Consider the following 25,392-nt stretch of genomic DNA (forward strand, 5'->3'; position numbering starts at 1 on the left):
GGGGCACATCGATCCCCTGATCTGGTGTTGCCACCCGACCAGTGTCTCGGGGGCTACTGCATTGCTTGTCCAATGCAGAAAATTTTATGTGCAATATAGTTTCCGAGGAGATTTTGATCCTCGGGTTGGTTGGCCGCACCCAACCTGAGTCTCGAGGACTAAGCATGCCGCTTTTAGTGTCCCGAAGTATTCTGCCGAGCTAGGACTTGATCCTCAGGCCGATTTTGCAAATCAACCTGAGTCTCAGCGGCTACTGGGATCAGCAGTCTTACATCATCCTTCATGTGCATCTCGGGTTTTACACCGATACACACCTTGAGGGCTACTGGCTATATATCTCGGCAGAGAATAAGTTGCACCAACAAAAAATATTCACAAAAATCGGCCCACATTCGGGGTGGTGCACCACCTTGGAAGCAGTCCGGCATAAAGCTCGGGCGCTAGTGGCTGGCTCCATAGAGGGCATTTCCGGCATTAAGCTCGGCTAAACTCCTTCAACTTTTTTGAACCAAGGTGATATGACACCTCGGATATAGTCCGGCGTTGGAGCTGGGACACTGTTCGGCGTTGGAGCTCGGATACATTCCGGCGTTAGAGCTGGGAAGCGGTCCGGCGTTGGTGCTCGGCTGCAAAAGATACCTCGAATGCAGTCCGGCGTTGGAGCTCGGACGCAAGAGGACGCTGCCGCCCGGGAACAACTTCAAACCCGAGGTGTGGCATAAAAATAACAAGGCATTGATAAAGGCCAGAAACTTAAAGGGGCTCCTCGGATACCCGACGTGTAAACTCGCCGAATGCATTTCGGCGATCCTCAAGATCGAAGATGAGAAGATTTGTTGAACCAGTTTTCAAGACCGTCAACCGAAGATGAAGAACAGTTCGGAAGAATCGAGGAGCATCCCTAACTTGAAGACCGGTTCAGGGGGCTACTGACGGTGTCCTGGACTAGGGGGTACTCACCACGTCATCTCCCGATCTATTAGATTCGGCCGAGGACCCCTGTGGCCGTATACTCATGGGCCAGTTCGGACAGCTGCCGCATACAAGGAATATTCCACAAGACTTGGCGATCAAGACAAGGACTCCTCCCCACCGGCGTATTCGGCTAGGACTCTTGTTATCCTAGGCCTCTGGTGCATTATATAAACCGAGGCTAGGCTAGTCGATAGATGATATATACAACAATCATACCATAGGCTAGCTTCTAGGGTTTAGCCTCCCTGATCTCGTGGTAGATCTACTCTTGTACTACCCATATCATCAATATTAATCAAGCAGGACATAGGGTTTTACCTCCATCAAGAGGGCCCGAACCTGGGTAAAACATCGTGTTCCCTGCCTCCTGTTACCATCTGGCCTAGACGCGCAGTTCGGGACCCCCTACCCGAGATCCGCCGGTTTTGACACCGACAGTGTCCTACACCATCAATTGAAGACCCTGACTACTCATCATCTGCTCCAACGGGTGTTGCACGAGTCATTGATGAGTAGGAGGACGCCACTTCACCCACTATGGCTTCATTGCATCAAGATGTTCAATCTGGCCCGACTGCTCCACCCAACTCCAACATCGACCCGGCTTCCCCCAACATCTTCACCAACACCTCCGGGGAACGCTTAGACACCATATGTCTTCATTCCTTTTTGTCCATTCGATGAAAAAAGGGGGAGAAGCATATGAGTTGATAGTCTTCAAGCAGGTCTATATGGGCCGGGTGCTATATTTTTTGCTAAGTCTTGCAACTCTCGCTCATGTATTATTGTTTTTGAGTTGTAACACTTAAGTCTAGATGGGACATCTGCTACATTTTCTGCTACTTCATTATGCGTGGTTGAATTCCTATCTTAGGCGCATGAAATCATTCTGCAGACGCCCATTTTTCATTGTGCATGTCATTCTCTTCAATACATTTTTGTATGCATGATGATTTGACTTCATGAACAAAAGGAGATCTCCATAAAGCAAAACCTGCAATGTGCATTTGCATTCAAAGGCAAATTACTTATATGCACATCTTTAGGGGGAGCCCTTTCAACTTCATGAAGCCAATGACCACGTACTTTAACTTTCATATATTTTTATCCCCGTTGAAAACTGCAACCAGTTTGTCATCAATCACCAAAAAGGGGGAGATTGTAAGTGCATCTAGTGCCACCCCTAGTTGGTTTTGGAGTATTGATGACAAACATGGTTGAGGGACTAATGTGCTTGTGAGATTCACAGGAAAACACAGGTAGAAGGCCCCCATCGATTTGGTTCACCAATCAGAGATGACCCCTAAAAATGTATGAAGACATTGAAGACAATGGTGGTTCATGAAGACATTCATGCTGAAGATAATGACGTGTGAAGACATTCACTTGAAGTCAATGGAGTGTGAAGACATAGTTTGTTTCACAGTTTCATTTTCTTCTTTCTTGAGTCATAGGAACCACCGAACTATCAAGTGGGGTTCAAGTGAACAGAGTCATTAAACTAACGTGATGCTCAACCCAAATCCTATGTCTTCGAGTGAAGACAATGAGAGAAAATCTTATCCTATGTTGGATAAGTCAGCTTTGCTTGTAGCCCAAGTCAAGCTGCCGCATTTGTTTGAAATCCGGTCGTTGGACACATGTCGGTTCCTTAGTGACCCAAGTTCATTTTGTACATATCATGTCAGGTTGCCTCATGTCTATAAATATCCCACCCCCTACACCACAAATTGGTGGCTGCTCAGAGTTAGTGCGCAGATTTTGTCGATTGAGAGCAACCCACCTCCGAAGCCTTTGAGAGAATGAATCCTTGCGAGGACAAAACCCAAAACACCCAAAGCCCAAAGAGTGTTGGCATCACTGAAGTCTATCCACATGATCTGAAGACTTATTACACTTGAAGACTGTGATCTTCCAGTCGGTTAGACGTCGCGTTCTGAGGATCCAAGAGTCATTGTGGATCGCCAGTGAATGAAGTCTGTGAAGGTTTGGAAGTTGCTACCTCTTGAGAATGCGTTGGTTTTCCCTTGAAGAGGAAAGGGTGATGCAGCAAAGTAGCGTAAGTATTTCCCTCAGTTTTTGAGAACCAAGGTATCAATCCAGTAGGAGACAACACACAAGTCACCTAGTACCTACACAAATAATCAAGAACCTCGCAACCAATGCAATAAAGGGGTTGTCAATCCCTTCACGGTCACTTGCGAAAGTGAGATCTGATAGAGATAGTAAGATAAATATTTTTGGTATTTTGTTGTATAGATTGGAAAATAAAGATTGCAAAATAGTAAACGAGATGCGATAATAAAAGAGACGCAATATGATAAGAAAGAGACCGGGGGGCCATAGGTTTCACTAGTGGCTTCTCTCATGATAGCATGTATTACGGTGGGTGAAAAAATTACTGCCGAGCAATTGATAGAGAGGTGCATAGTTATGAAGATATCTAAGGAAATGATCATGAATATAGGCATCACGTCCATGTCAAGTAGATCGAAACGATTCTGCATCTACTACTATTACTCCACACATCAACCGCTATCAAACTTGCATCTAGAGTATTAAGTTCATCAGAACAGGGTAACGCTTTAAGCAAGATGACATGATGTAGAGGGATAAACTCAAGCAATATGATATAAACCCCATATTTTTATCCTCGATGGTAACAATACAATACGTGCCTTGCTGCCCCTACTGTCACTAGGAAAGGACACCGCAAGATTGAACCCAAAGCTAAACACTTCTCCCATTGCAAGAAAGATCAATCTAGTAGGCCAAACTAAACCAATAATTCGAAGAGACTTGCAAAGATATCAAATCATGCAAATAAGAATTCAGAGATGAACCAAATAATATTCATAGATAATCAAGTACATAAACCCACAATTCATCGGATCTTGGCAAACACACCGCAAAAGAGTATTACATCGAATAGATCTCCAAGAACATCGAGGAGAAATTTGTATTGAAGATCAAAGAGAGAGAAGAAGCCATCTAGCTAATAACTATGGACCCAAAGGTCTATGGTAAACTACTCACGCTTCATCGGAGAGGCTATGGTGTTGATGTAGAAGCCCTCCGTGATGGATTCCCCCTCCGGCAGTTCGCCGGAAAAGGCCCCAAGATGGGATCTCATGGGTACAGAAGGTTGCAGCGGTGGAAAAGTGGTTTTGTGCCTCCCCTGGTGTTTTTAGGGTATAAGAGTATATATAGGCGAAAGAAGTACGTCGGTGGAGCTTCGTGGGGCTCACGAGGGTGGGGGCGCGCCTACCCCCCTGGGCGCGCCCTCCTATCTCGTGGCCGCCTCACAGAGCTCCAGACTTCCACTCCAAGTCTCCTGGTTTGCTTCCGGTCCAAGAAAGATCATCGCAAAGGTTTCATTCCGTTTGAATTCCGTTTGGTATTCCTTTTCTGCGAAACACTGAAATAGGCAAAAAAACAGAAACTGGCACTGGACTTGCAATCATGTTCAAATCACAAAGCATTGAGACAGACATTAAGTTGAAACCAAGGGATTTAACAAGCATCACTTTATCCATGTGCTGATCCTTTGAGATTGCAACTCTACCTAGACCCAATACCTTGCTTTTACCAGTGTCAGCAAATGTGATGTGACTCTTGTCAGATGGACGTAAGGTTGAGTCCATGAGAAGACTTTGATCACCAGTCATATGATTAGTGCATCCGCTGTCCATAATCCATTCTGAGGCAGCTGGTGTCATACCCTACAATGCAGTTAGGGGGATAGGCTTCACGAAGAGTATTGTGAAGCATAAATATTTGACGAGAAAGTGGATTATGAAAGCTCAGATCCAGGTTAGGACTGATAGGTTAAATGTGAAGCGACTCAGGAGCGAAATACATAATAAGACCATTTGGGCATTTTATCTTGCGCCCCACAAGATGTTTTAGGTCCCCAGCAATAGCATCTGATGCCTTTGATTTCTGGCTGGAGACCTTTCCCTGCAAAAGAGAGTTAAGTCTTCTTAACCACCCACATCTTCAGGGGTGGCTTCGAAGCAATGAGTCTAAGTGCAGCATCTGAGAACTTTGGCTTTGGGGCCCTATAAAATAGCATTGCAGGAGGCGAATAGTACTCATATGAATAAGCAGAGTAGTTCTTAGTCTTATGAACATAGTGGTTTGATGATCCGCGCTCATATTCATAAGTTTGAGTATGATTTTCCTGCAAAACATTGGTGTTAGGGTGACTTAGGTGAGTCATGTGTCCGTATGAAGCCTTTGGACCATATGAAGCCTTTGGTCTAGGGTTTGTCTTCTTCCCTTGTGGTGTCATGATGACATTCACAGGAAGATTCTCCAGACAGCTTTTGGGCACCCAGATTTTCTTCATAGTGGCCCATTCCTGAAGTTAGTACCAATATACCTCGCAAACACTTCACCATTCTGATTCTTAAATAGTTTATAGTTTGCATCAAAGGATTCATCAATGATAATAGGGTTAGCACAAGTGAAGCTACATAGGGTGGATGGATCCACTAAAGGTTCCTTTGCAGCAACCCATGTGGTTTTGGGGTACTGCTCAGGCTTCCAGTAAGAACCATCAACATTCATTTTCCTCTCGAACCCAACACCCTCTTTCCTAGGGTTTTGGTTCAGAATCTGCTTTTTGAGGACATCACATAGTGTCTGATGCCCTTTGAGACTTTTGTACATCCCTGTCTCAAGAAATGTCTTCAACCTAGCATTTTCATCAGCAATAACAGTGGCATCCTCAGTAGAGGGGTTAGTTACCACATTAACAGTTGAAGATATTGCAACAGTAGCAGCAGTAGAACATTCAGCAATAGAAGTAGGGTTATCACGTTCAAGGCATTTTGGACATGGTGGTTTAAATCCTTCCTGAGCGGGACTGATCTGTTGAGCACGAAGTGACTCGTTTTCTTTTTGAAGATCTTCATGAGCTGCTCTCAATTTCTCAAGTTCTTGCTTCCTTTGAAGATAATCATAGGAAAGCTTTTCAGGAGTCATTGAGAGTGTTTCATGACGACTTTCAAGTTCCTCATACTTAACATGAAGATTTTTTATGTCTTCAATTACAGACTGAGATCGGGTCATTTCTGCGTCCAACAGGTCATCGCTTTTGTCTAACAATTTTTGAATATGTTCCATAGCTTTCTGTTGTTCAGTTGCAATTTTAGCAAGTGTTTTGTAGCTGGGTTTGGATTCACAATCAGAGTCATCTTCACTTGATGTTGTAAATTAAGCATCGCGTGAGTTTACCTTGGCACTGCGTGCCATGAAGCAGTAGGTGGGAGCGGAGTCGTCCTTGTCATTAGCATCGGCGTAGGTGACGGAGCCATTGTCTTCAATGTTGAAGATGGACTTGGAAACGTAGGCTGTAGCTAGAGCCATACTTGCAACGCCAGAGTCGGACTCCTCCTCAGAAGCAGACTCCTCCTCTGAATCCATCTCCTTGCCAACAAAAGCACGAGCCTTGCTAGATGAGCTCTTCTTGTGTGATGAAGACTTTGATGAAGACTTGGAAGAAGACTTTGAGGATTTCTTCTTCTTGTCATCAGAATCATATTCCTTGCTCTTCTTCTTCTTGTTGTTTTCATTGTCCCACTACAGACACTCAGAGATGTAGTGACCAGGTTTCTTGCACTTGTGGCATGTTCTCTTCTTGTGATCATGAGTAGAGGCTTCATCATTTCTCGAGCTGGATCGTGAATACTTTCTGAAGCCTTTCTTCTTGGTGAATTTTTGGAACTTCTTCACAAGCATAGCAAGCTCCTTTCCAATGTATTCAGGATCATCAGAACTGCAGTCAAATTCTTCTCCAGATGAGGAAATAGCCTTTGCCTTCAAAGCGCGAGTTCGGCCATAGTTGGGACCATAGATATCTCTTTTCTCAGAGAGCTGAAACTCATGTGTGTTGAGCCTCTCAAGTATGTCAGACGGATCGAGTGTCTTGAAGTCATGGCGTTCTTGAATCATCGGGGCTAGGGTGTCAAATGAGTTGTCAAGTGATCTCAGGAGTGTCTTGACGATTTCATGCCTGGTGATCTCAGTGGCGCTGAGTGCATGAAGCTCATTTGTGATGTCAGTGAGGCGATCAAATGTGAGCTGAACGTTCTCATTGTCATTTCTCTTGAAGCGGTTGAAGAGGTTGCGAAGGACACTGATCCTTTGATCTCTCTGGGTTGAGACGCCTTTGTTGACCTTGGAGAGCCAGTCCTAGACTAGCTTAGATGTTTCCAGAGCACTCACACGGCCATACTGTCATTTGGTCAGTTGACCACAGATGATGTTCTTGGCAGTAGAATCCAGTTGAACGAACTTCTTGACATCAACAGGGGTGACACCTTCACCAGATTTGGGAACGCCGTTCTTGAAGACATACCATAGATCGACATCAATGGCTTCAAGATGCATGCGCATCTTATTCTTCCAGCAAGGGTAATCAGTGCCATCGAAGACAGGGCACGCAGCGGAGACTTTGATTATCCCTGCAGTCGACATAGCTAAAACTCCAGGTGGTTAAACCGAATCACACAGAACAAGGGAGTACCTTGCTCTGATACCAATTAAAGTGCTAGTTATCGACTAGAGGGGGGGTGAATAGGCGATTTTTATGATAGTATTCAAAACATGGAAGTTTCGAAGACAAACGATAGAAATGAACCTATTAACATGTAGCAGAAGGTGGACTACACTAGGCAAGCCATAGTCAAGTATTCAATGAAGTGAAAGCACGAAGACTATTAGCAGCTAGGAAGTATGGATCAAGATGGAAGAAGGTATGAAGCCAATCAGAACAATAGTCACACAGTGAAGTCAAATAGATAATGCAAACAGGCAATGACTTCACGAAGACAAACTGTAAGTAAAGAGAAGGAGGAGATAGAACCAGTTGCTTGGTGAGGAAGGTTATTTGTTGGACCAGTTCCAGTTGTTGTGACAACTGTACGTCTGGTTAGGGAGGCTGAGATTCAATTCAGGACACTTAGTCCTCGCCCAATTAATCAGGTAAGTCTTCAACGTAGACTTCCAAACCTTCACAGACATCGTTCATCGGCGATCCACAATGACTCTTGGATTCTCAGAACACGACGCCTAACCGGCTGGAGGATTCACAGTCCTCAAGTGTAACAAGTCTTCAGATCACGCAGACAGAAAGACTTCATTGATGCCTAACCCTCTTTGGCTCTGGGTGTTTAGGGCTTTTTCCTCGCAAGGATTTCTCTCTCAAAGGCTTCAAGGTGGGTTGCTCTCAAACGACAAAAGTCGTGCACTAACTCTAAGCAACCACCAATTTATGGTGTAGGGGTGGGCTATTTATAGCCACTAGGCAACCCGACCTGATTTGTCTGAAATGACCCTGGGTCACTAAGGAACTGACACGTGTTCGAACGGTCAGATTTCAAACACGCGCGGCAGCTTGACTTGGGCTACAAGTAAAGCTGACTTATCCAGCTCTGGATAAAGATTTGCTCTAATTTTCTTCGCTCGAAGACATAGGATTTGGTTGAGCATCACTTTAGTCACTCTGACTTTGTTCACTTGGACCCCACTTAACAGTACGGTGGTTCCTATGACTCAACAAAGAAGAAAATGAAACTATGAAACAACTATGTCTTCGCGCTCCAAAGACTTCATGCGATGTCTTCTCATGTCATAGTCTTCAATGTGAATATCTTCACATACCACCATTTTCTTCAATGTCTTCACACATATTTAGGGGTCATCTCCGGTAGGTAAACCGGATCAATGAGGGACTACTAACTGTGTTATCCTGCAATTCTCACAAACACATTAGTCCCTCAACCAGATTTGTCGTCAATACTCCAAAACCAACTAGAGGTGGCACTAGATGCACTTACACCATCATCCTTTCCTCACTTGGGACAATGCTCTAATAATGATGATCATCACACTTTTATTTACTTACAACTCAAGAATTACAACTCGATGCTTAGAACAAAGTATGACTCTATATGAATGCCTCCGGCGGTGTACCGGGATGTGCAATGACTCATGAGTGACATGTATGAAAGAATTATGAACGGCGGCTTTGCCACAAATACGATGTCAACTACATGATCATGCAAAGCAATATGACAATGATGGAGCGTGTCATAATAAATGGAACGGTGGAAAGTTGCACGGCAATATATCTTGGAATGGCTATGGAAATGCCATAATAGGTAGGTATGGTGGCTGTTTTGAGGATAGTAAATGGTGGGTGTATGGTACCGTCGAAAGTTGCACGGTACTAGAGAGGCTAGCAATGGTGGAAGGGTGAGAGTGCGTATAATCCATGGACTCAACATCAGTCATGAAGAACTCATATACTTATTGCAAAAATCTACAAGTCATCAAAAACCAAGCACTACGCGCATGCTCCTAGGGGATAGATTGGTAGGAAAGACCATCGCTCGTCCCGACCGCCACTCATAAGGAAGAGAATCAAAGAAATACCTGATGCTTCAAATTTGTTACACAACGGTTACCATACGTGCATGCTACGGGACTTGCAAACCTCAACACAAGTATTTCTCAAATTCACAACTACTCGACTAGCATGACTCTAATATCACCATCCTCATGTCTCAAAACAATCATCAAGTATCAAACTTCTCCTACTTTATATGAAAGTTTTTTTATACCCATCTTGGATGCCCATCATATTAGGCCTAGTTTTATAACCTAAGAAAATTACCATGCTGTTCTAAAAGACTCTCAAAATAATATAAGTTAAGCATGAGAGATAAATAATTTCTATAAAATAAAACCACCACTGTGCTCTAAAAAGATATAAGTGAAGCACTAGAGCAAAACTGTATAGCTCAAAAGATATAAGTGAAGCACATAGAGTATTCTAATAAATTCCGATTCATGCGTACCTCTCCCAAAAGGTGTGTACAGCAAGGATAATTGTGGTAAACTAAAACTCAAAGACTCAAATCATACAAGACGCTCCAAGCAGAACACATATCATGTGGTGAATAAAAATATAGCCTCAAGTAAAGTTACCGATGGACGAAGACGAAAAAGGGGATGCCTTCTGGGGCTTCCCCAAGCTTAGGCTTTTGGTTGTCCTTGAATTTTACCTTGGGGTGCCTTGGGCATCCCCAAGCTTAGACTCTTGCCAATCCTTGTTCCAAAACCCATAAAATCTTTACCCAAAAACTTGAAAACTTCACAACACAAAACTCAACAGAAAATTTCGTGAGCTCCGTTAGTATAAGAAAATAAACCACGACCTTAAGTTACTGTAATTAACTCATTCTTTATTTACATTGGTGTTAAACCTACTGTATTCTGACTTGTCTATGGTTCATACCCCCCGATACTAGCCATAGATGCATCAAAATAAGCAAACAACACGCGAAAAACAGAATCTGTCAAAAACATAACAGTCTGTAGCAATCTGAAGGTTTCGAATACTTCTGTAACTCCAAAAATTCTTAAAAATTAGGATGACCAGGAAATTTTTTATATTGATCTACAGCAGTTGGAATTGGTATTTTATCGCTCTCTGGTAAAAACTGAAAATTATTTTCGTAATTGCAGACTTTCTTTTTTTATCAGCAAGATCAAACAACAATCACCCTAGAAGATCCTAAAGGCTTTACTTGGCACAAACACTAATTAAACACATAAAAAACACAATCCTAACAGAGGCTAGATAAATTATTTATTACTAAGCAGGAACAAAAAGTAAAGAACAAAAATAGAATTGGGTGCCTCCCAACAAGAGCTATCATTTAACGCCCCTAGCTATGCATAAAAGCAAGAATAGATCTAGGTATTGTCATCTTTGGTATGCAATCCATAAGTGGCTCTCATAATAGATTCATAAGGTAATTTAATTTTATTCTAGGAAAGTGTTCCATGCCTTTCCTTAAAGGAAATTGGAATCTAATACTTTCTTCTTTCATGTCAATAATCGCACCAATCGTTCTAAGGAAAGGTCTACCAAGAATAATAGGACATGTAGGATTCCAATATATATCAAGAACAATGAAATCTACGGGCACATAATTCCTATTTGCAACAATAAGAACATCATTAATCCTCCCCATAGGTTTCTTAATGGTGGAATCCGCAAGATGCAAATTTAAAGAACAATCATCAAATTCACGGAAACCTAGCACATCACACAAAGTTTTTGGAATCATGGAAACACTAACACCCAAATCACATAAAGCATAGCATTCATAATATTTAATCTTAATTTTAATAATAGGTGCTACCTCTTGAGCACTGCGTTGTATTTCCCCGAAGAGGAAAGGATGATGCAGCAAAGTAGCGTAAGTATTTCCCTCAGTTTTTGAGAACCAAGGTATCAATCCAGTAGGAGGCTACGCGCGAGTCCCTCGTACCTACACAAAAACAATAGCTCAACGCAACCAACGCGCTTAGGGGTTGTCAATCCCTTCACGGTCACTTACAAAAGTGAGATCTGATAGAGATGATAGATAATATTTTTGGTATTTTGGGTATAGAGATGCAAAGTAAAAAGTAAAAGGGCAAAGTAAGAAGCAAAGCAATAATAAAGTGATGGAGATTGATATGATGAGAAAGAGACCTGGGGGCCATACGTTTCACTAGTGGCTTCTCTCAAGAGCATAAGTATTCTACGGTGGGTGAACAAATTACTGGTGAGCAATTGACAGAATTGAGCATAGTTATGAGAATATCTAGGTATGATCATGTATATAGGCATCATGTCCGAGACAAGTAGACCGACTCCTGCCTGCATCTACTACTATTACTCCACTCATCGACCACTATCCAGCATGCATCTAGAGTATTAAGTTAAAAACAGAGTAACACCTTAAGCAAGATGACATGATGTAGAGGGATAGTTTCATGCAATATGATAAAAAAACCATCTTGTTATCCTCGATGGCAACAATACAATACGTGCCTTGCTGCCCCTTCTGTCACTGGGAAAGGACACCGCAAGATCGAACCCAAAGCTAAGCACTTCTCCCATGGCAAGAAAAACCAATCTAGTAGGCCAAACCAAACTGATAATTCGAAGAGACTTGAAAAGATAACCAATCATACATAAAAGAATTCAGAGAAGATTCAAATATTATTCATAGATAGACTAGATCATAAACCCACAATTCATCGGTCTCAACAAACACACCGCAAAAAGAAGATTACATCGAATAGATCTCCACGAGAGAGGGGGAGAACATTGTATTGAGATCTAAAAAGAAAGAAGCCATCTAGCTACTAACTATGGACCCGTAGGTCTGAAGTAAACTACTCACACTTCAATGGAGGGGCTTGAATGATGATGTAGAAGCCATCCGTGATCGATGCCCCCTCCGGCGGAGCTCTGGAACAGGCCCCAAGATGGGATCTCGTGGATACAGAAAGTTGCGGCGTTGGAATTAGGTTTTTGGCTCCGTATCTGATTGTTTGGGGGTACGTAGGTATATATAGGAGGAAGGAGTATGTCGGTGGAGCTTCGAGGGACCCACGAGGCAGGGGGCGCGCCCTAGGGGGCGCGCCCTCCACCCTCGTGACCGCCTCGTGGCTTTCTTGACGGAGGGTCCAAGTCTACTAGGTCTTATCTGATGAGAAAATCGCGTTCCCGAAGGTTTCATTCCGTTTGGACTCCGTTTGATATTCTATTTCTCCGAAACACTGAAATAAGCAAAAAAAACAGCAATTCTGGGCTGGGCCTCCGGTTAATATGTTAGTCCCAAAAATAATATAAAAGTGGAAAATAAAGCCCAATAGTCCACAAGAGTAGGTAATATAGCATGGAGCAATCAAAAATTATAGATACATTGGAGACGTATCAAGCATCCCCAAGCTTAATTCCTACTCGTCCTCGAGTAGGTAAATGATAAAAACAGAATTTTTGATGCGAAGTGCTACTTGGCATAATTTCAATGTAAATCTTCTTAATTGTGGTATGAATATTCAGATTCGAAAGATTCAAGACAAAAGTTCATGTTGACATAAAAATAATAATACTTCAAGCATGCTAACAAAGCAATTATGTCTTCTCAAAATAACATGGCCAAAGAAAGCTATCCCTACAAAATCATATAGTCTGGCTATGCTCTATCTTCACCACATAAAGTATTTAAATCATGCACAGCCCCGATGACAAGCCAAGTAATTGTTTCATACTTTTGACATGTTCAAAACTTTTTTGATCTTCACGCAATACATGAGTGTGAGCCATGGATATAGCACTATATGTGGAATAGAATGGTGGTTGTGGAGAAGACAAAAGGAGGGGAAGATAGTATCGCATCAACTAGGCGTATCAACGAGCTATGGATATGCCCATCAATAGATATCAATGTGAGTGAGTAGGGATTGCCATGCAACGGATGCACTAGAGCTATTTAGAAACATTATAATCGAGCACTTTTCCAGCCCTTTCAGGCCATCAGCGTTCCCGGCCATCTGATCATCACTTTTGAGCATTTTGACCGTCAGATTAGCTCTGAATCGCCCGTACTCTGACTCCGTTCTCTAATAAGGATCGCTAATTGTTCTGGGTCGCTGCTCTGGTCACTCTTTTGGGCGTCAAAGGTTAAAGTGGGCCTAATGAGCCTGTAGCCCCCTCTCGTTCGCCTAACGCACTGCCTGGCTCCTCCCACTCCCACCCCGACCTCTCCTTTAATTCGCATCCTAGATCTCTCCTCTCTCTCATTGGCGAAACATCTTGCGCCGCCACCGATGCGTTCCATTCTGCTTCCAGCCCCTCGCGGTTCCTCGGCCACTCCCGTCCTTCATGGTGGAACAAAGCCTCCGTCTTGACCATGTCACCGTTTTCCACCTCCGGTATTCCCCTGAAGATGCAGTAGGGAGCTCCACCTCGTGGCGGCGATGAGCTCCACTCTCTGACCGGCGGAGGCACTACACCACTGCATCCTGGATCTGATTTTTTTCTACGAGTCCTTGGGCTCGCCATCACCAGACCGAGCACCCGATCCCATGCCATATCTATCGTCCTCAAGCGCGCCACATCGCCAGATCGAGCACCCTCCGTAGGTACTCACGGACATTAGGGAAGTTTTGGCCAGGTTGTGCATCGCTTTTTCTGGACAGGTTAGCTAACCTGCACTTACCAATTTTGTACATTAGAAGAAATCTGAACCGCAGTTTTCATACTTGAGTAACTGAATTTTATTGATCCAAATGATAATATTGTAATCTGTACGGACTTCCTGTGACCAACTCATCTTCTATACAGACGTCCTAACTGGTTGTGATTCTGATCAGCGAGAAGAAAATATACAATTCATTGTTGCACTGTTAACGCTAGCATCAAGAGGTTGTTCATGTCATCAAAATGTGCAACAAGAATGAAAGTGCAACTACACTGCAGCTTCTTTCAGGTATGCAGAGTATGTCCTCTCATACACCCTCTGCTTAATTTGTCAATTATATCCTAAAGATATGTGTTCACCAGGTACAAAGAACATCTTACTAGGATAAAAAAATATGTTCATCTTACCAGTGTTCGTTCCCTATTTTATTCTCTATGGAACCCTCTCCTTAATTAAGACATGGTATCCTTTAAAAGAAATGTAAGACATGGAAGGTTGAGTTTGTGGAAGTATCATCACAAATGATAGCGAGCAAATTGATATTGGCAACACGTAGACCAGAAAGCATTCCAGGTGAGAAAGCTGCCCTTAGTTGTCAAAAATTTATTATTGTCTTTAATTAGTGCCAATAAAAATTGTCTTCTTACCGGAATCATTATATTCGGCATTCTCTTTCCTCTTAGGTTCATGCTGCCTACACATGCATCATATTCAGGGCATCTAGAAGTGCAAGTTGCAAGGTGTTCAGAATACATCATCAATAAATAAAAGGAACAGTTAGAGAGTAAAAGTTCCAGGACTAGTTAAGATATATTAACACGTTGATCATTTTGTAGTAAATTTTCTTCTCCTGCCCTGCAGTTTGTCCGTAACATTTCCCTTCTCTTGCACATATAAGAGACACTAGAAATAATTATTACCTTGTATATGCTCTTTTTTGCTTCATCCGCTCAAGTGAATTGGAAGAATTTTATATTATATTTAAGCCTATTTATCTCTGAAATATCAATATGGTGTTGTATCACTTGACGATTCCATAACATACAACAACGTTGAAGTGTTACTTGCTCATATGTATGGTGTTAGCATTTCTATCTTTTTATGGTTATTTCCCTATTTGTAGGAAACAATATTAAGTTTAATGCCAAGGTAACAAAACATGCATTATTATTTGGAATGAAGGCCCCCTTGATTCTTAAGATCTTTAGATGAGTGGTTGTTCAATATTTTGTGGGCCTTGATTTCTAGAATGGTCTTTTCGTTACATTATATTTTAGAATAAACAGTTGTTACATTTCTTGGGATCATGCAAGTTTAATGCTTGAAGTGATCTACATTTTTACCGTTATTGTTCAGGTACCCACCCATGTGTGCATTTAATTTACTGTTAATGCTTCCATTCCAACATCGATGTTATTTTGGCTAGGTGAAAGGAGATAGTGTATGCTCCATGGAGAGGTTCCTTTTGTTTTTTGGATTAGTGCACGCCATTAACTAATTGTGTGCCTACCTTCTTTGTGATAGTTTGATATTGGTTAGACTCAGTTCGAACACTTTATGCAAGTTTTATATATGATATGTAAGATGTTGTGTGACTTCTTTTTGTCAGCCCTACACCTCCTATCCTAGCTGGTGTACCAAGATGTTAATTAGAGAGTACTACTAAACATGCACTGCGTTATATATTAATTGGTTGCATGCCATGTTGAGAACTTGCTTTCTTAGTTCTGAATCCCGGGATCTCATGCCTGGTTCTATTTGTTATGGGCAAGACGCGGACCCGTGTCACTTTTCCTCTAATATTTCTACCATTCTTTCATCAAGATGGATGGCCGCTGCAATACATGTCTTTATTTTCTGTACCTGCATGCTCTTGTTACGTGTGGCCATATGTCCAAAACATTGCATCTCAGTGTTGGCCAGGGAATCCAGATTGTTGTTATATAGGTGATCTATATGATAGCTTCAAGATCAGCCTCAACAATTAATGGGAGGTTTATCCTACTAAGATATTCATGTGGAAAATGGAAAATATATTAGATATCCCGAGTTTTGAATGCCAAAAGTATTAATTCCAAAGTTGTTTTCGTTTGTGTAGGCTTACCCGAGTCAACCATCAATTTCAATAAGCTTGGAAATGCTACAATGGTTGTTTAGAGTAAGTTTTGCATTGGTGTTATACTGTTGTACATTGGCGTGTGAAATATTTTGTGCTCTGATGGTTGTATTAAATCACCTTTATTTCCTCCTCTGTTCTATTGCAGTGTTCAGGGCTTCCTGAGAAATGACCAGAACCAATGTTCAATGCAACTGTTTGATGGTCTCAAGGAAAATGATGTTGAAGAATCAAGCGTGTTGCTCAATCATCATCCACTAATTATCTTGACCATGTTGTATGTCTTTTGAATTATTCAGTTAAAAGGTCATCGATTACTAAATTGTGTCTCAGGAACATGCGAATTCGAAATAAGGACATCAAATGAAAGAATATGAGCTTTCTCAACTATGCTATTACCAATGAATATTCAATTATTCCATTACTTAAGAAACAAACTTATACAAATATATGTGTAAATTCCTATCATTTTGTTACCAAAATGAACGGGCACAGCAACGCGTGCCATCCATGATCTAGTGTTAGTAATGGCTCTACACTTTAAAGCAAACAAATATTGGATGCATGTCGCACCATTTAGACTAGCTTCATTCAATCTTTTTTTGGTTTATCTTTTGAGGAGTCAAGCCACATCAAGTTTAACCCTTAACCGGCTTTTTTAGAAAAGGAGGAAGATCCCCGGCCTCTGCATCTGGGCGATGCATGCAGCTATTTTATTAATTATGCACAAAAGACCTTACAAAGAATTGAAAGAGGTATAAGAGGGGAGCGAACCTGAGAAGCTGCAGGCACAATGGCCGAGAACAGCGAGCCGAATGGGACTGAGTGCCATCGTCGCGGCGGCCGGTCACCGGCGTGTGGTGCTGCTCCGTGCAGCCATGCTTGCCTCCTCCTCCTCCACCTGGCTGCATCGCCCTCCTCCTAGGCTCTCGGACCAGTGCCTTGGCTCGACCGTCACGAGGGAAGGACGCAACGCTCGCCGGAACTCTGCTGAGGTTTGGGAAGGGGAATTGTTCGGCCGAAGGTCCAAGGAGTCGGCAGTTTGTGTGTCAACGGCCCAACGCCGTTGGATACTGTTGAAGTGTATATTGTAAACGTGTGTACGGTATGTGTATAAACCATACATACGAGATAAGGGTTGCATTGCTTTTGTAATCTGGTTGTTACAGTAGTTACAGATGATCTCGTATATCCCTTGTATAGATCATTACTTGGAGATCAATCTAGCAACTACCTAACAACCAAACCCTGTAATCTATGTGCCTATATAAACACGCAGCGCATCCCTGCTAAGGCATACGCTTCACGCTACTTTTACATAAGTATATGAAAGCTCAACAAAAGAAACTAAGTGGGTGTGCATCCAACTCGCTTGCTCACGAAGACCTAGGGCGAGGAAGCCCATCATTGGAATATACAAGCCAAGTTCTATAATGAAAAATTCCCACTAGTATATGAAAGTGACAGAATGAGAGACTCTCTATCATGAAGATCATGGTGCTACTTTGAAGCACAAGTGTGGTAAAAGGATAGTAACAGTGTCCCTTCTCTCTTTTTCTCTCATTTTTTTTGTTTGGGCCTTCTCTTTTTTTATGGCCTCTTTTTTTCGTTCGGAGTCCCATCCCGACTTGTGGGGGAATCATAGTCTCCCTCATCCTTTCCTCACTTGGGACAATGCTCTAAAAATGATGATCATCACACTTTTTACTTTTCTTACAACTCAACAATTACAACTCAATACTTAGAACAAAATATGACTCTATATGAATGCCTCCGACGGTGTACCGGGATATGCAATGAATCAAGAGTGACATGTATGAAAGAATTATGAACGGTGGCTTTGCCACAAATATGATGTCAACTACATGATCATGCTAGCAATATGACAATGATGGAGCGTGTCATAATGAACGGAACGGTGGAAAGTTGCATGGCAATATATCTCAGAATGGCTATGGAAATGCCATGATAGGTAGGTATGGTGGCTGTTTTGAGGAAGGTATTTGGTGGGTGTATGATACCGGCGAAAAGTGCGCGGTATTAGAGAGGCTAGCAATGGTGGAAGGAAGGAAAGTGTGTATAATCCATGGACTCAACATTAGCCATAAAGAACTCATATACTTATTGCAAAAATCTAGAAGTTATCAAAGCAAAGTATTACGCGCATGCTCCTAGGGGGATAGATTGGTAGGAAAAGACCATTGCTCGTCCCCGACCGCCACTCATAAGGAAGACAATCAATAAATAAATCATGCTCCGACTTCATCACATAACGGTTCACCATACGTGCATGCTATGGGAATCACAAACTTTAACAGAAGAATTTCTCAAATTCACTACTACTCAACTAGCATGACTCTAATATCACCATCCTCATATCTCAAAACAATTATCAAGTATCAATTTTTTCTTAGTATTCAACGCACTCAAAAGAGAGTTTTACAAATCTTGAATACCAAGCATATTATTATTAAGCAAATTACCATGCTATTAAGACTCTCAAAATAATCTAAGTGAAGCATGAGAGATCAATAGTTTCTATAAAACAGATCCATCACCGTGCTCTAAAATATATAAGTGAAGCACTAGAGCAAAACTATAAAACTCAAAAGATATAAGTGAAGCACTAGAGTAAAACTATAGAGCTCAAAAGATATAAGTGAAGCACATAGAGTATTCTATCAAATTCCAAATTATGTATGGCTCTCTCAAAAGGTGTGTACAGCAAGGATGATTGGGGTAGACTAACAAGCAAAGACTCAAATCATAAAAGACGCTCCAAGCAAAACACATATCATGTGGTGAATAAAAATATAGCTCCAAGTAAAGTTACCGATAGAAGTAGACGAAAGAGGGGATGCCTTCCGGGGCATCCCCCAGCTTTGGCTTTTAGGTGTCCTTGTATTATATTTGGGGTGCCATGGGAATCCCCAAGCTTAGGCTCTTGCCACTCCTTGTTCCATAATCCATCAAATCTTTACCCAAAACTTGAAAACTTCACAACACAAAACTTAAAGTAGAAAATCTCTTGAGCTCCGTTAGCGAAAGAAAGCAAAAGACCACTTCAAGGTACTGTAATTAACTCATTATTTATTTATATTGGTGTTAAACCTACCGTATTCCAACTTCTCTATGGTTTATAAACTATTTTACTAGCCATAGATTCATCAAAATAAGCAAACAACACACGAAAAACAGAATCTGTCAAAAAAAGAACAGTCTGTAGTAATCTGTAGCTAGCGCAAGATCTGCAACCCCAAAAATTCTAAAATAAATTTCTGGACGTGATGAATTTATCTATTAATCATCTTCAAAAAGAATTAACTAAATAGCACTCTCCAAATAAAAATGACAGCATTCTCATGAGCGCTAAAGTTTCTGTTTTTTACAGCAAGTTCAACAAGACTTTCCCCAAGTCTTCCCAACGGTTCTACTTGGCACAAACACTAATTAAACACAAAAAACACAACAAAAACAGAGGCTAAATAATTTATTTATTACTAAACAGGAGCAAAAAGCAAGGAATAAAAATAAAATTGGGTTGCCTCCCAACAAGCGCTATCGTTTAACGCCCCTAGCTAGGCATAACAAGCAAGAATAGATCTAGGTGTTGCCATATTTGGTAGCCAATTCTTAAATGAGGCATCTATCTCCCTTAGGAATTTCTTTCTTTCTAGTGATTATCAAACTCTTAGGCACAAGATCAAAAAATTCATTTGTAGCAATTGGTTCCTTAATGATAGCAAAAAGATTGGGCTGAATACTTATAGATTTAAGATCCGCAGTTTCCTTACTAGATGATTCACCCTTATTTTTAGGAACATACATAAGCTTGGCAATTTTAGTAGGAGGACTTGGAGTATTCTTTACGGAAGAAAAAGCGGTTCCCAAGTTCGTAATGATACCCTCAAGTTTATTGATTCTAGTGGAATCTAGATTTATTTTCTCATTAACTATGAGTTCCTTTTCCTTAATAATTTTCAAAGTCATTCCTACCTTAGATCCATATTGGGTAATTTTATTGTGGATCTTTTTATCTAGATTTTCAATTAATTCAATGGTAGCAACTTTATTTTCAATAATTTCAAGTCTTTGCATAACATGCTCCAAAAAAGTTAACATAGTTCCATTAACCAAAAGAGGTGGTGAGCCAAATAAATCTAACATAGCATTATAAGAATCAAAAGTATGGCTACCCAAGAAATTCCCTCAGGTAATGGTATCAAGGATATATCTATACCAAGGACTAGCACCTACATAAAAATTGCGGATAAGAACTGAAGTAGATTGCTTCCTGGTAGATCTATTTTGAGCATTGCAAATTCTATACCAAGCATCTTTTAGATTTTCTCCCTCCCTTTGTTTAAAATTTAGAACTTCATTCTCGGGAGACAGCGGAGAAGATATGAGACTAGCCATGACGACAAGCGAGCAAACAATAGGCAAATGGGAAAAAGAGGCAAATAGATAAAGAGAGGGAGGATAGAGAGAGAGGGCGAATAAAACGGCAAGGGTGAAGTGGGGGAGAGGAAAACGAGAGGCAAATGGCAAATAATGTAATGCGGGAGATAGGGATTGTGATGGGTACTTGGTATGTTGACTTTTGCGCAGACTCCCTGGCAACGGCGCCAAAAATTCTTCTTGCTACCTCTTGAGCACTGCGTTGGATTTCCCCGAAGAGGAGAGGATGATGCAGCAAAGTAGCGTAAGTATTTCCCTCAGTTTTTGAGAACCAAGGTATCAATCCAGTAGGAGATTACGCGCGAGTCCCTCGTACCTACACAAAAACAATAGCTCAACGCAACCAACGCGCTTAGGGGTTGTCAATCCCTTCACGGTCACATACGAAAGTGAGATCTGATAGAGATTATAGATAATATTTTTGGTATTTTTGGTATAGAGATGCAAAGTAAAAAGTAAAAGGGCAAAGTAAAAAAGAAAAGCAATAATAAAGTGATGGAGATTGATATGATGAGAAAGAGACCCGCGCACTTTTCGCTGGTATCATACACCCACCAAATACCTTCCTCAAAACAGCCACCATACCTACCTATCATGGCATTTCCGTAGCCATTCCGAGATATATTTCCATGCAACTTTCCACCGTTCCATTCATTATGACACACTCCATCATTGTCATATTGCTAGCATGATCATGTAGTTGACATCGTATTCGTGGCAAAGCCGCCGTTCATAATTCTTTCATACATGTCACTCTTGATTCATTGCATATCCCGGTACACCGCCGGAGGCATTCATATAGAGTCATATTTTGTTCTAAGTATTGAGTTGTAATTGTTGAGTTGTAAGAAAAATAAAAAGTGTGATAATCATCATTATTAGAGCATTGTCCCAGTGAGGAAAGGATGATGGAGACTATGATTCCCCCACAAGTCGGGATGAGACTCCGGACAAAAAAAAAGAGGCCAAAGAAGCCCAAATAAAAAAAATAGGCCATAAAAAAAGGAGAAGGCCCAAATAAAAAAATAAAAAATTGAGAGAAAAAGAGAGAAGGGACAATGCTACTATCCTTTTACCACACTTGTGATTCAAAGTAGCACCATAATCTTCATGATAGAGAGTCTCCTATGTGGTCACTTTCATACTAGTGGGAATCTTTCATTATAGAACTTGGCTTGTATATTCCAATGATGGGCTTTCTCAAAATGCCCTAGGTCTTCTTGAGCAAGCGAGTTGGATGCACACCCACTAGTTTCTTTTGTTGAGCTTTCATACACTTATAGCTCTAGTGCATCCGTTGCATGGCAATCCCTACTCACTCACATTGATATATATTGATGGGCATCTCCATAGCCTGTTGATACGCCTAGTTGATGTGAGACTATCTTCTCCTTTTTTCTTCTCCACAACCACCATTCTATTCCACCTATAGTGCTATGTCCATGGCTCACGCTCATGTATTGCATGAAGATTGAAAAGGTTTGAGAACATCAAAAGTATGAAACAATTGCTTGGCTTATAATCGGGGTTGTGCATGATTTAAATATTTTGTGTGGTGAAGATAGAGCATAGCCAGACTATATGATTTTGTAGGGATAGCTTTCTTTGGCCATGTTATTTTGAGAAGACATGATTGCTTAGTTAGTATGCTTGAAGTATTATTATTTTCATGTCAATATTAAACTTTTGTCTTGAATCTTATGGATCTGAAAATTTATGCCAAAATAAAGAAGAATTACTTAGAGAAATATGTTAGGTAGCATTCCGCATCAAAAATTCTGTTTTTATCATTTACCTACTCGAGGACGAGCAAGAATTAAGCTTGGGGATGTTGATACGTCTCCAACGTATCTATAATTTTTGATTGTTCCATGCTATTATATTGTCAACCTTGGATGTTTTATATGCATTTATATGCTATTTTATATGATTTTTGGGACTAACCTATTAACCTAGAGCCCAGTGCCAGTTTCTATTTTTTCCTTGTTTTAGAGTATCGCAGAAAAGGAAAATCAAACGGAGTCCAATTGACCTGAAACTTCACGGAACTTATTTTTGGAAGGAAAGCAACCCGGGAGACTTGGAGTCCACGTAAGGGAAGCAACGGGAAAGCCATGAGGCAGGGGGCGTGCCCACCCCCCTGGGCGCGCCCTCCACCCTCATGGGCCCCTCGTGGCTCCCCTGACGTACTTCTTCCACCTATATATCTCCATATACCCTAAAACGATCGGGGGGCACAATAGATCGGGAGTTCCGCCTCCAGAAGCCTCCTTAGCCACCGAAAGCCAATCTAGACCCGTTTCAGTACCCTGTCGAAGGGGGAATCCCTCTCCGGTGGCCATCTTCATCATCCCGGTGCTCTCCATGACGAGGAGGGAGTAGTTCTCCCTTGGGGCTGAGGGTATGTACCAGTAGCTATGTGTTTGATCTCTCTCTCTCTCTCTCTCGTGTTCTTGATTTGGCACGATCTTGATGTATCACGAGCTTTGCTATTATAGTTGGATCTTATGTTTCTTCTCCCCTTCTACTCTCTTGTAATGGATTGAGTTTCCCCTTTGAAGTTATCTTATCGGATTGAGTCTTTAAAGATTTGAGAACACTTAAAGTATGTCTTGTCGTGCGTATCTATGGTGACAATGGGATATCACGTGATTCACTTGATGTATGTTTTGGTGATCAACTTGCGGGTTCCTCCCATGAACCTATGCATTGGGGTTGGCACACGTTTTCATCGTGATTCTCCGGTAGAAACTTTGGGGCACTCTTTGAGGTTCTATGTGTTGGTTGAATAGATGAATCTGAGATTGTGTGATGCATATCGTATAATCATACCCACAGATACTTGAGGTGACATTGGAGTATCTAGGTGACATTAGGGTTTTGGTTGATTTGTGTCTTAAGGTGTTATTCTGGTACGAACTCTAGGGTTGTTTGTGACACTTATAGGAATAGCCCAACGGATTGATTGGAAAGAATAACTTTGAGGTGGTTTCATACCCTACCATAATCTCTTCATTTGTTCTCCGCTATTAGTGACTTTGGAGTGACTCTTTGTTGCATGTTGAGGGATAGTTATATGATCCAATTATGTTATTATTGTTGAGGGAACTTGCACTAGTGAAAGTATGAACCCTAGGCCTTGTTTCAACGGATTGCAATACCGTTTAAGCTCACTTTTATCATCAGTTACCTTGCTGTTTTTATATTTTCAGATTACAAAAACCTTTATCTACTATCCATATACCACTTGTATCACCATCTCTTCGCCGAACTAGTGCACCTATACAATTTACCATTGTATTGGGTGTGTTGGGGACACAAGAGACTCTTTGTTATTTGGTTGCAGGGTTGCTTGAGAGAGACCATCTTCATCCTACGCCTCCTATGGATTGATAAACCTTAGGTCATCCACCTGAGGGAAATTTTCTACTGTCCTACAAACCTCTACACTTGGAGGCCCAACAATGTCTACAAGAAGAAGGTTGTGTAGTAGACATCACTTCTCCTAAAGTGATTTCCATAAAACTACCTCCCGCGGCCGAATCTAAAAGATTTCTAGAAGCAAAATTCAATCCAGCATAAAATTTTGTATAATCATCCACAAATTCAAACCATGTGTAGGGCCATTACGTATCATTAATTTCATCCTCTCCCAAGCTTGTGCAACATGCTCATGATCAAGTTGATTAAAATTCATAATATCGTTCCTAAGGGGGATAATTTTAGCAGGAGGAAAATACTTAGAGGTAAAAGCATCTTTGCACTTATTCCATGAATCAATACTATTTTTAGGCAAAGAAGAGAACCAAGTTTTAGCATGATCTCTAAGAGAAAATGGAAATAGCTCCAATTTAACAATATCATTATCCACATCTTTCTTCTTTTGCATGTCACACAAATCAACAAAGTTGTTTAGATGGGTAGCGGCATCTTCACTAGGAAGGCCAAAAAATTGATCTTTCATAATAAAATTCAACAAAGCATTATTAATTTCACAAGATTCAGCATCGGTCGTAGGAGCAATCGGAGTGCTAATAAAATCATTGGTGATGGTATTGGAAAAGTCACACAATTTAGTATTATCTTGAACCATCATGACAAACAATCAATCCAACACACAAGCACACAAGAGGCAAGCGAAAAGAGACGAATGAAAAAAGGCGAATAAAACGGCAAAGGTGAAGTGGGGGAGAGGAAAACGAGAGGCAAATGGCAAATAATGTAATGCGAGGGAGAAGAGTTTATGATGGTACTTGGTATGTCTTGACTTGGTGTAGATCTCCCCGGCAACAACGCCAGAAATCCTTCTTGCTACCTCTTGAGCATGTGTTGGTTTTCCCCATGAAGAGGAAAGGGTGATGCAGCAAAGTAGCGTAAGTATTTCCCTCAGTTTTTGAGAACCAAGGTATCAATCCAGTAGGAGACAACACACAAGTCACCTAGTACCTGCACAAACAATCAAGAACCTCGCAACCAACTCGATAAAGGGGTTGTCAATCCCTTCACGGTCACTTGTGAAAGTGAGATCTGATAGAGATAGTAAGATAAATATTTTTGGTATTTTGTTGTATATATTGGAAAATAAAGATTGCAAAATAGTAAACGAGATGCGATAATAGAAGAGATGCAATATAATAAGAAAGAGACCCGGGGGCCATAGGTTTCACTAGTGGCTTCTCTCATGATAGCATGTATTACGGTGGGTGAACAAATTACTGCCGAGCAATTGATAGAAAAGTGCATAGTTATGAAGATATCTAAGGCAATGATCATGAATATAGG

The sequence above is a fragment of the Triticum urartu genome, chromosome 5A (genome assembly GCF_056163025.1).
Source record: "Triticum urartu cultivar PI428250 chromosome 5A, HENAU_Tu73, whole genome shotgun sequence".
Taxonomy (NCBI): Eukaryota; Viridiplantae; Streptophyta; class Magnoliopsida; order Poales; family Poaceae; genus Triticum; species Triticum urartu.